This window comes from Xyrauchen texanus, chromosome 5 (genome assembly GCF_025860055.1).
Source record: "Xyrauchen texanus isolate HMW12.3.18 chromosome 5, RBS_HiC_50CHRs, whole genome shotgun sequence".
In the NCBI taxonomy this organism is placed as follows: domain Eukaryota; kingdom Metazoa; phylum Chordata; class Actinopteri; order Cypriniformes; family Catostomidae; genus Xyrauchen; species Xyrauchen texanus.
The window spans coordinates 9288778-9306090 of NC_068280.1; the positions used below are offsets into that span (position 1 = coordinate 9288778).

Consider the following 17313-nt stretch of genomic DNA (forward strand, 5'->3'; position numbering starts at 1 on the left):
TACTTAAGTGAACTTCTACCATGCTATGTTCCATCACGTTCATTACAAATCGCAAAACTCTGGCCTGTTAATAGATCCTAGAATAACAAAATACACAAAAGGAGGTAGATCTTTTTCATATTTTGCTCCTAAACTACAGATTAGTCTCCCTAAAACTGTTCGAGATGCACACACACTCACTCAGTTAAAGTCTAGACTAAAGACTCATCTATTTAGCCAGGCATACACCTAATTTATTCTTCAACTCACAATTAGACTACTTTAGTTTGGTCTGCCGGAACCAGAAACCAGAAACATTGATCGTGATCTATAACTCAGCAATACATTGAATGGCATCTATGCCAATATTATTCTAATTGCTTCCCTGTCTCAACCTCGGGACTCCTATCCTAAGGTCACAAGAACTGGCTAGATCCAGCTCCGTTCCTGCTTTGTGTTGGACTCCACCACTACGTGTTGCTGAGTGATGATGACTAATAGAAGCCGGTGCCAGCCAAACATCACTTCAGTCTATTACGATGGACTTCAGATGAACCGATGCCAACTCCAACCATAAGACATGAGATACTTCATATGCCATTGCCTGAACCTTGGATTTAGGATGGACCACACCGAACCTCACCGAAATTACCAGCCAGTTGAACTGCACCTAAATGATCTCTGCCTGCATCACCTTGGTCTAATGATGGACTACACTCTTGAAATGGAATACACAGACAATCAATTAATTGCCAACAAAAGCCTTCATCAGTCAACTAACAAGGACAATCTATGTGAACTTCTGCAGTTAATCCAGGATGGACTAATTTTCATTTAGTCACTTAAGACAATCAATTGCCTACAGTTCACAGCAATCCATTTTGCATTTACATTTTTGAATTTGTCAATCAGTTTGAGATTTCCAAACTATAATAGGATACATGACGCATCAATGTACAACTGCATCAGACAGATGCTTTTGCAGCTTTGGTCGTGTCGCGTCATAAACATACAGTTTTTAGGTCGCTGTGTCAAGTTAAACTTCGAAAATCATGTCTTGAGATCCATGTGTTCGGATAAAGCTGTGTTTGAAAGCAAGATTGTGTTCTCATCTTGTGCTGTCTGCTGTTGGTGAGTGTGGTTAGTTGTTCTCTGTATAAGCTGCACATTGCCTTTACAGCTGAAGTGTTGATTTACTGCCCCCTGGAGAAAACAGGTGGTACTTCAAGTTTAAATTGCTCTAATGGTAAAAATATTACTTCTTACAGTCCAACCCTTAAATGGTAATTTTCCCAAAAACTCTTACATATTCTGGTCTTTAGAGACCCAGCACTTAATCATAAATACATGTAAAAAAATGCCCAGATAGTGTAAAAATATTTTAATATTTTCATAACAATTAGAAAACAATCAAATAAAATATATTTTGATGTTTTATTTTTCATAAATTAAAATTAATTGTTGCACAGAGCGTCAACCTTATATATTATTTATTTGCATGAATATAGTACTAATTAATTTTGTAATACACAACGAAATATATATTCTGTGATAGTAAACTTAAATAGAAATGAATTAATTATAAAAAAATAATTATAAAAAAATATAATTTATGGAAGAACAAAAAAACAACAACACTCTTACATAACTTGGGTCTCTAAAGACCCTATACACTTTTGTTAATTAAACTATTATCATTTTTTTTCTCTGATTTAAATTTTTTTTGCAGCAATTTTGGCATTTTTTGTGATTCATAGACTGAGGAATACTAAAGAAGTGTGGGCACAACTCCAAAAAATGGATGCAGTACAGGGAGTGGAATGAGGTCCTGGGTCTCTAAAGACTATTTAAATTCTAATTGTGTACATTTTTTTAATGCATGATTTTTTTTAAATAATTAACTGCACTGAATAAATGTGTTAAATTGACAGCCGTAGTTAATTTCAACATCTAATAATACATTTTTTTAAATAAACATTTTAACATTACTTAATGCACTACAAACTAACATGTACTGTACTAATAATGAACAATTGTATTTTTTTTAACTAACATTAAGATTAATAAATGCTGTAAAACAATATTGTTCACTGTTAGTTCATGATACCAAATGCATTAACTAATGTTAATGAAAAAACAAAAAAACAACAGAAAAAACTAAAAACAGATAATTGTCAAATGCAAAGTAAAAATACAAAAATACAACCATAGCCTACATTCTGTTAAACCCCATTAGCATCTAATCTTGACACAACCCTTGTGTCTGGTACAATAGATCATTCCTCTCTAACATACCCTCATTGGCAAATGTCACAAATACAAACACATACTGCATTAATTGGGCATTAATTGGTCTGCCTGTCTCATCTGAAAAGATGTTCTTCCGTGATTATAATAACTGACAAAAGCATCACCAATTAATAGACACATCTAAAAAGTGACTCATTATCTGGTGAAGAAATGAGGATGTACTGAAAGCTTTTCCAAGGTGTAAATCCTATTACATAGATGTTAACTCAAGACATGCAATAAATGTTTTAAATATACCATGAATAGAACAGCATAACATCTAATTCCAAAGGGGCAATTCCAGCATTATGGATGTGACATTTTCATTGAAAATGTGAAATTTAACTTCATATATATAAAGTACTCATTACCAGTATATCAATCAATTTTTATGTATAATTATAGTCCCCTGCAGATAGATTCCAGACATCAGAAAAGTTTCAGTCTGGAGAAGCTTTTTTTCCCATATAGATTGGGAAATTAGCTTCAATTACAGATGTAACCAAAATGGACACAAGTTTTTGGGACACTTGTGTTTTGAAATGCATATTCAAAAATAATACTAGCCACAGAATTTAGAAGGATTGGCACTCCTAAGAACATGTCAAATATATTTTTTATTCATTGTCATTTTCACAAGAATGGGGAAAAACCACAAATGTGACAGTAGTGAAAGCAGCGCTTACATCATGAGGGGAACCATCCAAAATGTTTTGAAATCTGAAGACTTTGACCTCTGAGACATATTAGATTTCATTATAATACCCATCAAGGCTGCATGAAGAATTGAAATAAGTTTGAAATCTACATTTTTCCATGGTATGGTTGATGTAGGGCTGAAACGATTAGTTGACGTTATCGACAACGTCGACAATAAAAAAAATTGTTAAAGAAAAATGTTGTTGTCGAATAGTCGTTTGATCTAATTTAATGTAACATGAGATCACTTTAAACTCAAATGATGAGAGCAGCACTGCAGCTCGCACCTGACTTAGGAGAGGAAGAATTACACAGATCACAGTCCAGATGAACTCGTTCCAAACAGCTCGTTCCTCGAGCACGCACGCTTAATGCAGCTAGATTATAACGTATTGACTCACAACTTATTTAATCATAATATATGTCACTGTGCATTTCTTATAGTGAAGAAAATTGGCAATATGCAGCTTTATTAATTATACACTGCAACAAAATATGTTTTCGATTTGTTTTGGATTGTTTTCCAATATAAATATCTAAAACTCCTTTAAAACAATGTACATTTACTTAAGCAGCTATACTCCAGAAGAAAAAATTGTTATCGGAGAATGTTGACTATAATATTATAAATATTTAATTTAATTTAATATAAATAATAATTTTAAAATCTCTCAAAATTCTTTAAAAAAAGATGCATTCACCTGAGAAGCAGCATATAAGATATTTAGACTTGCTTTTAGAGAATAGATCTTGAATATAAGTACATTTTGTCTTTACTGCACTCGCAGAAGTATAACAAAGTAAAAAATACACTTATATCTAAGATACATTCTCTTAAAGCAAGTCTAACTATCTTATATGTCGCTTTCAATTAAATGTATCTTGTTTTAAGGATTTGTTGGCATTTTTAAATAACATTTGATAACAATAGGATTTTTTGGCATTGAATTTCTTTACTGAATTAAACTTGTAAAAAGTATTTTTCCCCCTTTAATTCAGTGAATGTTATTTAGAGGTATTATTTCCTCTTTTTTGTTAGTAAGCACGTTTAATACAACCTTTTAAGTCGGGACAAAAGCAGAATAATCGGTTAAGATCTAATGATTAATCGTTGCAATAATTGCAGAATAGCCGAATAATCGTTCTAATAATCGTTAGATTAATCGATTATCAAAATAATCATTAGTTGCAGCCCTAGTTGACATGATCATGGAACTGCCCAATGAGCCTGTTGCCAAGTAATTTTTTGTAAGTTTCACTGCTCTTATTTATCTACTTTATGTTAACTACCAATATTACAGTAGTACGAGAGTGGACTTTACAGTGACAACTATGTGTGAATGCAGCATCACGTGAAAGCAAACGTTTTCGGTTACACATAACATTTTAGAAATATTCGCAGACTTTTTGTGGGCATGATTAATTTATAATTCATTACGATGGACCCCCTGAAGTATGCGATTTGAAATCTGCCATCTTTGCTCATGGTTACTCAGTTCGAGACACAACTGTTGTTGAACTAATCACCTGAGCTGTAAATGCCATGTTACTAATTATTCTGGAGTCGCAGTTAAATTACATCAATCGGTCATCCATTCAAAGATGGATTTCTGTATTTTCAACTCCAGTGGTTAAATCCATGTCTTCAGAAGTGATATGATAGGTGTGGGTGAGAAACAGCTAAATATTTAAGTCCTTTTATACTATAAATCACCACATTCACCAGCCATTCCTATGCTCGTTCACGAGAGGACAGAGTTCTTGTTCTGTTTTTTGCTGATTCACATTCTTCATGCATATCACCACTGTGGAGGGCGGGGCCGGGTCGTGATTCTACACACCCGGTCCCTTATCAGGCGAATCAAGCCTCCGAGAGGGATAAAGGCCGACTGCGGACGGTGGTGCAATAGAGAGAGCGTTTACTAGCAGCTGTCTGACACCTTTGTGTGTTTGTGTCTTTTGGTTTAAGTTTCATATTAAAATATTATTTATATTGTCAAGCCGGTTCTCGTCGCCTCCTTTCCTATATATCACTTCAGAAGATATGGATTAAACCACTGGAGTCTGGATTACTTTTATGGTGCCTTTATGTGCTTTTTGAGCTTCAAAGTTCTAGCAACCATTCACTTGCATTGTATGGACCTACAGAGCTGTGATATTCTTTTAAAAATCTTTGTTAGTGTTCAGCAGAAGAAAGACAGTCACACACATATCTGGGATGGTATAAGGTGAGTATAAGAGAAATTGTAATTTTTGTATTTAATACCTAACTCAATATATTTAACTATTTAATATAGTCATGCAGCTCTGTCACGCAGCAAAAGCATGGCCAATGTGTAAGCTCATCAAAGCCTTCTGCTTTAGTTATGCAGCAGTTTAGTGTATGCATTGCTTTGGCTTGCAGTGTCTATTTCATGCTTTAAAGAGCTCTCCAGGAAAAAAATACAAAATTGGGCACTATTAAAACAACAGTTATTGTGATTTATTGCTTGCAAAAAAAGTTTTCCAAAAAAATACGACAACTTTTGAATAAAGATGCTTTCTTGATTCAGATTATGTATCTCCACAAGGGATTTTATGATTTGCCAAGAAAATCACAGAAGCAACACATGAAGGCACATACACAAAAACACACCTAAACACACAAACACACAGCTCTAAACAAAGAGATCCCAGGACAGGTCGTGTCATATATCAGAGGTGTGGACTAATTATTTTGTATGACACAAAGCTGCACCTTGAACATCACACAATAGCTTTAGCTTCTTTACAGTTTTTCTCAGCCCTGTGTGACATTCCACGGTCAATGAGCTCATCGAGACAGGAACCCACAAATGCCCTTCTCAAAGACAAGTAATGACTCACTCAGAGACTACACTGTAAAAAAATCCTGTTAAATTTATGATAAAAAACTGGCAGCTGTGGTTGCCAGACATTCACAGTAAAAAAAATATGGTAACCACATTTCAGGCTTTATGGGATGTCGTTTTGATGCCTGTATATTTTACAGTGCATTACTGGCATTTATATTATTAAATTCAAAACTTAATATACTAACATTCTGAAACTGTAAAAATCTGCTTTTCACTTCATAATGTATTGTTAATCACCCTAATTACAGAAGAGCACATGATGACATGAAGTTCATCAATAGAGGCTATTCCTTGAGCATTGACCAATAAACATGTAGAGACAGTGCTCTGAGTCACTCACACAAACACTAAACACCATCTGGGTAACAACACATGTGAAATTAAAATGATGTAATACACATGAAGTTAACTACATCAAATATAACACAGAACACGAAATGTACATAACTGATATTAAAAAGAAGCAGCATAACTATTCCCATAAAATATAATGAAATGAACCGAGTCATACAGTGAATTCTGGGAATGCCAGATTATTTTACTGTAATTTTAACAATAATTTACCATAAAAGGTACATGTATTCTCTTGTTAAACATAAAATACATTTTTACTGTTAATTATCCAGAAAACCATACTTTTTACATTAAAAATAAAAAAAATTTTAATGTTACTGTAAAACTACTGTATTTTCTTTTACTATTAAAATTATGAGCATTTTTGATACAACTGAAGTTTTTCCAATAATTTAGTCTGGACAATCAAGTATCACAATGTTTCTGAATTGTGTTATGATGGATTTCAGCACTGATGACATCCTATATAATCAATTACTCAAGGCACAAAACGATAACTGAATTATAATGCTAAACAGGGATAACAGACACGATTATTCCTCAGAAAATAATACATTTCCATAAGCACTGATAAAGTGGGTCTTTAAACATTCAGCTGTCAATGCAGTTATTTTCCTAATTTAAATTTCCATATGTTCTGCATTTGTATTGAATTCAGGGTTTCTTGTGCGTGGTTTGAAAAAGAGCAACATTACAGGAATACTTTGTGCTATTTTATCTGATGGATTGTCAGCAGATAATTTGTCATACCAGGTGTGAATAGCACCATGGGAATCAATTATTCCTATTCAAAAGCTTGTTTGCAACAAGCATTTGCACCGAAAATTCGGACATGGTGTGAATAGGCCTTAACAGGTGTGCTCCGAGTTCAGTTACATTGGCTTGTGTGCGCTGAGCACCTTATATTTAAAGCGCTCCAGACTCACTTTAATTTAATGTAATTTAAAGGCAGTTTGAAATGGCACTCACAAAAACATTTACTTCTGTAATTGGCCATATTTCAGAACAAAACTAAATATGCAACGATGAATAGGAGTTTGTAGTTGATAGTGGAGGTCTATTCGCCTCCTGAAACATGACTGGACACTCACTTTTGACAGGGACATGGAGGCTGAAGGTCAAGTTCACCCTCCAGAGCATCTAGACATATCCACATGGCAATGCTTCTTTTTCAAATCTATCATTATTTGCCATTACTGCCACAACCTTTGTAACATAAACGTTGTTGAGCATCAAATTATTGTGTTAATTATATCCATCATTTAGAAAGGGTGCATTACTTACAATAGTAGCCTAAAACAACGCCAAAACAGCTATTTGGCATTTGTTTAGCCTGTACAGGCTAGGTGACATCAGCAAAAATTGCAAAACTTTTCCAAGTTTCAAACATTCCCCCGGCCTGCTTCAGTGCACTTCATAGTTAACAATAGGGATGTGCTGAATGACTAATTTCACTGACGTTTAAACAGATATTTGAAAAGAAAGTTGACTAGTCTAAAAAGAAACCAACCTTCAGAAAACAGTCAAAAAAAATTGTTTATGCGACCTATTTAAAAGCTAAATTTCACTGAAAAGGGGCATATTCTGCAATGTGCTTGCCTTGCATTAAGATCATTGTACATTACAGAACATGAGAGGCATTCACTGAATCAAAGTTAGCAAATATTTAACAGTATTAATTGAAAACAATTGAATGAATAGTTCAGGACCAATAGAGCAACCCTACCTGTTCTTAAAGAGCACCTATTATGGTTTTTCAAATATTACCTTTCATGTAGTGTGTTATATAGCTGTTGGTGAATGTAAAAAAAGTCTGAAAAATGTCAAAAATTAAAGTGCATGACAAATGGAATTATTGACTCCCAAAAGAAAGAACGGATTCTGAACACCTGAAACGAGTTGTTAGTAATTCCAGACTTACTTCCTGTACTTTTTCCAGACTTACTTACTAACCTACGTAATTTGGTAACAAAAAACCCGCCTCTGGTCTTCATCGGCTCGTGAACAGCTTTGACCCACCCTCAAACACTACACCAAGCGCAATGGATTGGGACATCTGACCAATCAGAGCAGAGTAGCTCTCTGGAGTCTGGAGTAGCTCTCTGGAGTTTAGAATGAATGCTTCAGAACGGTTCATTGAACGAGTCGTTTTTGACACTGGGGAAAAAAGGTAATGCTGCAATTTAAATTATGAGCAAATTAAAAAGTTTTTGACCTTGGATGCATGTAAATCTATTGTATGAGACCTTTAAAACAAAATTAGGCACGTTTAAAAACCATAATAGGAGCTCTTTAATGGAATTCAACACGTAAAAGTTTACTTATTTAAACATTACTTACTTAACATATTAATATAGTCAGGACATTGTTGAAAATAATTAACAGGTAGACTAAGCCAAATGTACGAGAGAGAAAATGCGCTGAAAAGTTGTGTGTATTTCACGATGTGCAGTCGTGCATTAGCCATTGACCTAATAGGGCAACTGTTCGATAAAGAACGTTAACCGTTAACGTGAACAGTTATGAAAAAAAAAATAGCCATAGGACAGAAAAAAAAGGCCTGTGATGTAGCCTACAATAACCTTATGTATTCTAAACATGATGTGCACACAGAATAAAAGATAGTTTATCCCATTATGCAGTCGGCACCTCGTGAAAAAAGCATACATTTTTTGATGACCAAAATTAACACGTTGACATGACCCGGTGAAAGACGGGACTTGACTCACCAGATTGAAAAAGCTTGTACAGCAGAGAAATAACGTACAGGCATGCACAGATGTAAAGAAGACTCAAATGTGAAAACATCCATAGGGACTTTGGAAATCCAATTCCCGTACCACCACCGAAGTGATTTCATAACTTCTTTGCGGAGTTTGCTTTACCAGCGAGAGGACATATTTCAGAGGTGAAATTAAACTTTGTATCTGCTCCAGATATCCTCATTTTTCCTCATAATAATATTTGTATTATTAATTCTATTTAAAATATTTTACATTAATATGACAGTAATTTATGCGCAACCTCTGTAAAAATATACAGCCAAACGTAAATGTGTAAATATTATGATCAGTTTAAAGTCTCGCACACGCACATCCCTAATTATCAAGACAATTGCCTCATTAGCTGGACTGCAAACAATGCAGCAACAACTTCTGCCTAACAACGTTAATAAGAGTGGCCAAGATGTGGCAATAAATTACTATTTGATAGCGAAAAAAAATATCCTCAAATTTGAATTGTCAACTATGAACGCTAATCATTTGCACCCTTGAGTTCTAGTAATACTAAAAGCATTTCTAATAAAAACAACAATAAAAATAATAATAATAACTTATTCTACCACAACAATGAAGACAAACCCAGAACAGAAAAATGACAGTACAAAACAGAAAATAAAATTAGGCTAATAAACAATAAACATCTGCTTTGTCACTAAGAGCAGCTGCAGTGAAATAAATTAGCCTGACTAAAGTAAAACCCAACAAAAATCAGCAGCTGAGCCGAAACCCAAAAACATGATTGTTTTAGCGAAGGGGCAACAGCTGCTCTGAAAGGAAGTCATAATCTTTCTGCACACATTCATGGTTAGCCCTGCCTTCACATTGGTGTGCTGTTTGAAAACGATGACATGGAGCAGTTAGCCAGCAGCTATAAACACTGTGACAGTGCCAGAAGTCTTAAATACAAATACAGAAAGTGAGAGAGAGAGAGGACAAAAGAGGGTTGAAAACAGAATACAGAAAACAAACTAAAGGTGGAGGTTTCAGAGGACATGATGTCTTTCACTGCTACTCTTCGGAACATGTGTACTGCAATGGCTTGTTTATCCTGATGAAAACACAACGGCAAGCAGCCATATCATTTTACCATTCAGAGTTTAGTTGACCAATCTACCACTACTGTTTCTTGCCGTTCTGTAATGTTATTCTTTCAGATTATGTTTTTCAAATAATTATATTGATGTAATTTCAAACTCAAGGCCCCCTGAGGAATCACTGAGTTCACTGTTTATTGGACTAGCATTTTCTGTACTGTGGCTCAGTTGGTAGAGCGGGTTGGCCACTAATCGCAGGGTTGGTGGTTCAAATCCCAGCCCACACGACTCCACATGCTGAAGTGGGCAAGACATTGAACCCCAAGTTGCTCCCAATGGCAGGTTAGCACCTTGCATGGTGTATGAGTGTGTGTGTGAATGGGTGAATGAGTCACAGTGTAAAGCGCTTTGAATACCGTTTAAGGTTAAAAAGGTGCTATATAAGTGCAGACCATTTACCATTCCTATCTTACATTTTTTCTTATTGAATATCCTGTTTCACTCAGAAAAACTTTTACAATTATGGAAGTAAAATGTAGGGTACTAATGGCTCTAAATATGCTTTTGATTTGACCTTCTCCCAAAACACCAAAAGGAAAAACTACCACAGCACTTTCCTAAACACCAGTTTGTCACTATACACTGCAAAACATTCCTGATCCATGATATCATTGCGTGTAATGTCTAAAGTTTGATTTTGAGGTAATTTTATCAAATATTTTATACTTTTTAAAATGTTGCAAATTTACAGTACGTAGCTAATGACAATCCCTGCCACAAATGAAAAGGCTAAATAACTATAACATCTTATTGAACAAAACTGTCAAAGTAAGAAAGGCTAGAATAAAAACCGTGTACGCACATCCTGAACGCAGAACGATGAGCTTCAATGTAAACAGAGAGCTTGGGAGTCTCAGGGTGATCCTCCCTGCATATTCAAATGTGCAAAACTGCTATATAATTATGCCTATACATTAGGAATGCACAATTTGGACTAAGTCATATTGTGATTATTTAGAAAAATATTGAAAAAAAATAGAGATTACGATAGACAGAGGTTTTCACACAAAGAACCAAATTGAGACTTTTTTTTTTCAATTCACCCACAAACAAATATATAAAGAGTGAAACAAAGAAAACAACACTGTATTCTTCATATTAAAATTGTAACCATCCACCATATACCAGCTTTTTTTTTTTTTTTTCATTTTATAGGGTCTCAGCCCAATATTCATCTTCATTAGTTTTTGAAACCCAGTCAGCTGGAATATTAGGGATGCTCCAATCAGGATTTTAACATCCGATACACATCTCCAGAATTTTTTTCATCTAATCGTCCGATGCTGATCATTTAACTTTTTATCAGCAGCTCTGTCAAAACTGGTTATTTGTAAGCTTTCTGCTCAATGTCACTGCTAACTGAATTTTATTTTCTGTCAAGTTGTTGCCTAGTTTTGCAGTCAAAAATACTGTTTTTACGGTTGGTTGAATAATTAAATAAACACACAATATTCCATTTTACTCTACTCTTGCCTTAAAAACAAGTAGCATATACAAACTATTCTCTACTGTATATAAGATAGTCCTAAAAAATTAGGCTTTATGCCAAACTGAAGTTGAACTGATAACCCATTGCTGTAATTAAACTTAAAGTGAAAGTTTTGTTTAGTTTGTCAACATTTAATTTAATTATTTTTATTAATTATTTTATTATTTCATTTAACAATGCATTATATTATAGTATCTAAATATTAGTACCTGTACATTATTACATGGAGTGGTGGCGTAGTGGGCTAAAGCACTATACTGTTAATCAGAAGGTTGCTGGTTCGATCCCCACAGCCACCACCATTGTGTCCTTGAGCAAGGCACTTAACTCCAGGATGCTCTGGGGGGGATTGTCCCTGTAATAAGTGCACTGTAAGTCACTTTGGATAAAAGCGTCTACCAAATGCATAAATGTAAATGTAGTACCGCTTTCACTTGTTGCCACTGGGAGTATAATAAGGGCAACATGCTCTTTTGTGAGACATGGGATGAATTCCAAAGGAAGTGAGCATCCCTATGTCCTACTCCCACAGAAGGGCTGAGCCCTGGAAGTGGGAACTCTGGAGGGAGCAGGGCACTCACATCTCATGTATGGCCGTTTGGAACACCCTTGATGAAGGGAGTAATGAAAGACATGCATCACTTCCACTTTATCTTCGCCTGAAACTTTACCATGACAACACAGCGGAGCTGTTCTAACAACAGGAATTTCTTATTTATTGCTGTTAATTTGTTGCAAATAAATATACCTTTTGTAATAGTTTTTTTCCAAACATTACCTTTTGTATATTATTTAAAATTGCTTACTATTGCTGTTTTAATAATATACATAATATATATATAGATATAGATATATCTATATATATATATACATAAATGTATATAAAATACATGAATGAACATTTCCCACCGAAAGTTATTTGTTGCACGACAGGTCTTAATAATAAATAAATAATAAACCACAGGGTTTAGACTAGCCTAAAGGAAAGAATTTGCCCTGTTTTTGGAGTATCTTTCTGCTTATGGCTGTCTACTATCTTATGTATGAGGACAAATGTAAACTGCGGAAGAGAAGTATCTGTTATAAAAGGGCTATAGTGCCTACCCGAGCATTCACGTGATCATAAACGGTAAAATTACTTCCTCCAAGTGATCATCGCGTGTACCCTTCGCTAATGGCCTTATGGAAGGGCCATTCGTGGAGGGCTTGAGTTGCACACTTTCATTTGAAACACCCCTTCTTGTGGCGTCCCCTTCCCGCAGTGCCCTTCAAGGCATTGCACCCATGGACTGCATCCAAAACCAAAGTTAGCTGTCTTGTTGCCTCACTGCCATATAGGTCAGGTGCATATAAAGGTACCTCCAGAAACTGGTTTCGGACAGGCTACCGAGGCAGCATAACATCACATCGTTACTAGGACACCAGCAACTGATTATCACCATCTAGTGTCCACTAAAGTTACCATTGTGAACCACAATGGTCTACTAATCTAGAACAAAATCAAGAGAGTTTTGGCAAAAACCCAGAGTATATTTCATAACTACAATACTACTTTCTCACTAGAAATGGAATCAAAAATTTGAAAAAATTTAATAAAAACCTACATTTATACACAAATTGGTCATCAGCTGCCTGTTCGGCAACATTTTTATTTTTTTTGTTCAGCTCAACCACCATGGATTCAGGAGCACAGGATTGTGGGATTTCATAGGCAGCAAAGGTTACATATATGCTGCCTTCAAAAACCGATCAGATGAAGGTATCTCAGTATACAGGATGTGACAATCATTGGATTCGGACATGCCTTGATCCCTTCCTACATCCGTATACAAAGGAAGGAGGAAGAGCCAAGAGTGCATGTTTCAGGACTCTACATGTGCAAATGTTAATGCTGTTTGCTAAGCAATCATTTAATAAAGTTGTTTGAATTATACCCCATTTTGTATTCCAAGTTATTATTATGATACCTTTGCCTGGTGGAGAATGAGATATTACTACCGCAGATGATAATAAAAACCGTTTCACGCAGGACATGCCGGTTTAGTGTAAATAAAGATCTTAGCGCACATAAGCAAACGGAACCGAACTCTGAGCACTTCTGTTACTCCAAGCATGAGATGGAGTTGTGGAGAACAAAACTGCTCTGAAAACACTGTAATAATGCTCTAACTTAATATAGACTGGACAGAACAGCACAAAAAAACTTTTATGTGAGCAGACTATTTATTTATTTAATTAAATCGCAGCCTTCTGCGATTTAATAATCGCACAAAGTCATTTCGTGATTTCGATTTTATTTCGATTAATTGTGCAGCCATAATATACTAGTTCACGACATCGAGCACTTAAACCTTTCCAACTGTAACTATTTATTTAAGCAGTGTCAGACAGAATCAGCATAAGACTTTAATCTCTCCAAAGCACCACACAAATACGGGAACATTAGTCACAACAGAGGATTTAACATCTGACAGCGATCGTCTTGAAATGTATTATGCTTTTCTGGAACAACAGCACATAAAAAGACTAAACATAAAGCATTAATTGATAAAACTTCTTGCAGAGGGTTTTACTGTGCTGACTATTATTACTGACTATTATACAGCAAGATATAATCATGCAAAAAAAACTAAGAAGTTGTCTCACTCAAATAATTTGAAAATTGTGTCTCCCGTTAAAACCACCACCACTAAAAATATGAATGTTAGTAGTCAACCCCAAAAGTCAGTGGTTGGACGACTAGATGATTATTCGACCACATCCCTAGTTGTGGCCTGTTTCTGATGTGTTGGGGCTTTATTTTGTTGTGTTGTGGCTTATTTCCGTTGCTTTTGTTTGCTTTGCTAATTTTGTAGTGTTGTGCACTTCTCAGTCTCAGTAAGAAACAACACTACAAGCTTCAAGCCAGGGAACTGAGATAATGAGGTCCATCTTACTTCATCGTGCCTACGTCACCAAAATACGAAAATGGTGATGAATTTTACAAAATTTGCTCAAACTGATAGTGACTGGGGCAATGCTAATATCTAAAATAATATCATACATGCCTTTAGATTTAATTACAGCATAACCACACTTAATGTCAAGAGATTGAGGAATGGCTCAATTTTACCCAAGGCTCAACAACATTTTTCTTCTTGTTTTTTTTTTTTTTCTGGCTTGGTTAAGATAGAAGATAGAAGTTAAGATATATTTGTACTTGTCCTGGCCACACACACATACTTCATTTTTAGCAACATGTTTTTATATATGCCAGTAAAATGGAGTGGTGGTGGCGTAGTGGCTAAAGCACAGGGCTGGTAATCAGAAGGTCACAGGTTCTAACCCCTTAACTCCAGGTTGCTCCGGGGGGATTGTCCCTGTAATAATTGCACTGTAAGTCGCTTTGGATAAAAGCGTCTGCCAAATGCATAAATGTAAATGTAAAATACCTGTATTTTTCACATTAAATTTTTTCTTTTCTTTTAAATTAGCAATAATAGCTGGACATTTACAGTATAATGTAACTCCATGACAGCTATACGTTCTTAAAAACACTTTTTCTTACTGATGCGTCTAAGAATATCACAAGTCATTCTTGCAATTTTAACAAAAACCTAGCCAGCTTGATAACTTTAGCTTGGTGAGATATTCAAATCAGCACAATTTGCAATAATAATATTCAATTTGTGGCTAAACAAAACCCAATTGTTTAAGTTTGCAAGGCCTAAAAACACGTTCAAGATTATCGAATGTAAACTGTAATGACAATGCAGCACTGGTAAGATGGCCCGACATTCTCGATACTGGACCAAAGCCCCTATTACCACTAGGTATACAATTAGTTTGCAATGTCATCATACTCTTTTCTTTTCTTACAGAATTATCACAATGGATCTCCACTCATGTGATCTCTTCTTTCAAGAAAAAAAAAACCCAACAACAACAATAAAACAACATCGCACCCCCACACCTTTTTAATAAGATGGTAGCAGAAAAGAACCAATCTATTCTTTAAATACTGACTCAAAAAAGCAAACTCTCCTCCCTACCAAATAATGTCATCAGAATGCTCTTAACAATTAGAGAAGACAAGAGCCAAATAAATAACATTTTAAACTGTGACTCAAGCAATACAACAGTATATCTATATTTTTTCCCATGATCTACAAAATATAGGCCCATTTCATAGCAACCAAATGCAGATGTGCTTACTGTGCAGTTGACAAATGACAAAAAGCAATGAATACAATTTGTGTCAAGATGTTGCTGAATATGAAGCCATAACAAACCATTCATGTCTTAAAAGCTATAAGACAAAAGGGGCTAGATCAGGCACCCAACAAGCCTTCCCTTCGGTATTGGTTCAACGTGTGGACATTGTGTGTGTGATGCAGACTGCTATACTATCATAAAGATTGTTCTGTGGACTCAAGCAAATGCACCTGATGTCACTGCAGGGGGGTGCCAATTCACTCTATAGGTGTGCAATGGATTAGTTACACATTATAGTTGAATTTCGAGTGGAAATGTGGTGATATGATTGTTTTGATTGTGCAACGTAATGACATTCAAGGCATAAAGCAATTATACAATTCTTAGTTTATTTTAAAGAGGCCTCATTTAAACGCTCTTTGTATTTTGTTGTCTATGTTCATTAAATCAGGTCACAATCACAAATGCATCAGGCGTACTTGTTTCCGTGCCAAATAGGGTGTGCAATTGTTTTTTGTTTTGCAATTGGCACTGGGGCAGTCAGGCTGATCGTTGCTGGTTCAGGCAGATGGAAGCATAAGAACGATGCGCTGGAATTTCCCCGCTTTGTGCTAGTCTCTCTCTCTCTCTCTCTCTCTCTCTCTCTCTCTCTCTCTCTCTCTCTCTCTCTCTCTCTCTCTCTCCCCAATATCCTCCCGATTTTAATTTTAAAATGGCTGATGTATACAACTCGAAGAATGCATAGCCTATACTAAACCAGCCGCCACGAAACGGCAGTGATGGAAAATGCATAGATGAATGAGCATTGCCCACCTGAATTTCAGTCTCATTGCTGAAGCCGCTCCGGCGCATTCGGTGATATTGCCATAGTAAATATCATCGATCACAAAAGCGGCAGACACCGAGAATCCTTTCTTGTATGAACCCGTTGAGCCACTATGATAAGCCGGGGACTGAATACGCATGATATTGATGTTTGGATGTGGATGCTCATTTAGAGGAAAATATGAGACGTCAGGACGAGCTTCCTCAAGGAGAGATGCGGTCGACGCCTACAATACACAGCAGCGCTAAGGTCCCGCCCACCAAGCTGATCGTAATTCAATTAAAACATCGATATAAACAACCACAAGCTATTTTATTACGATAAATACTCGATACAAAATTAATCCCTAGCTGCCGTCCGCCCTCCGGAGTTCAAAATGAAGCTTAATGCATAGTATAACCTCAGCAGATCACATTTGATTGACAGGTGGACAGCCAATAGGAGGACAAATCAGAGGAATCAAAATGTATGACAGCTACTTTCACCAATCCCCTATATTTCTTAACCTCAACCACAGAGGGTTGCGGGCAGGTAATGTTGCAACGTTTAATTGGGACTGTTAAAGGGATAGTTCACCCAAAAATTAAAATTCTCTCATCATTTACACACCCTCGTGCCATCCCATATGTGTATGAATTTTTTTCTTCAGCTGAATACAAACAAAGATTTTTAAAGGAATATCTTAGCTCTGTAGGTCCATACAATGCAAGTGAATGGTGCCCAGATCAATATT

General features: G+C 35.7%; 1 protein-coding gene across 1 annotated transcript in view; it reads right to left on the minus strand.

Annotated features, from left to right (window-relative positions):
• LOC127644272 (EVI5-like protein) overlaps positions 1–16769 on the minus strand; it is a 75316-nt gene extending 58547 nt beyond the window's left edge. The window contains exon 1 of the mRNA XM_052127384.1: positions 16568–16769. The gene's annotated coding sequence lies outside the window, so the exon portion shown is untranslated. The remainder of the gene's footprint in view (positions 1–16567) is intronic.
• Between the last annotated feature and the right edge of the window lie 544 nt (positions 16770–17313).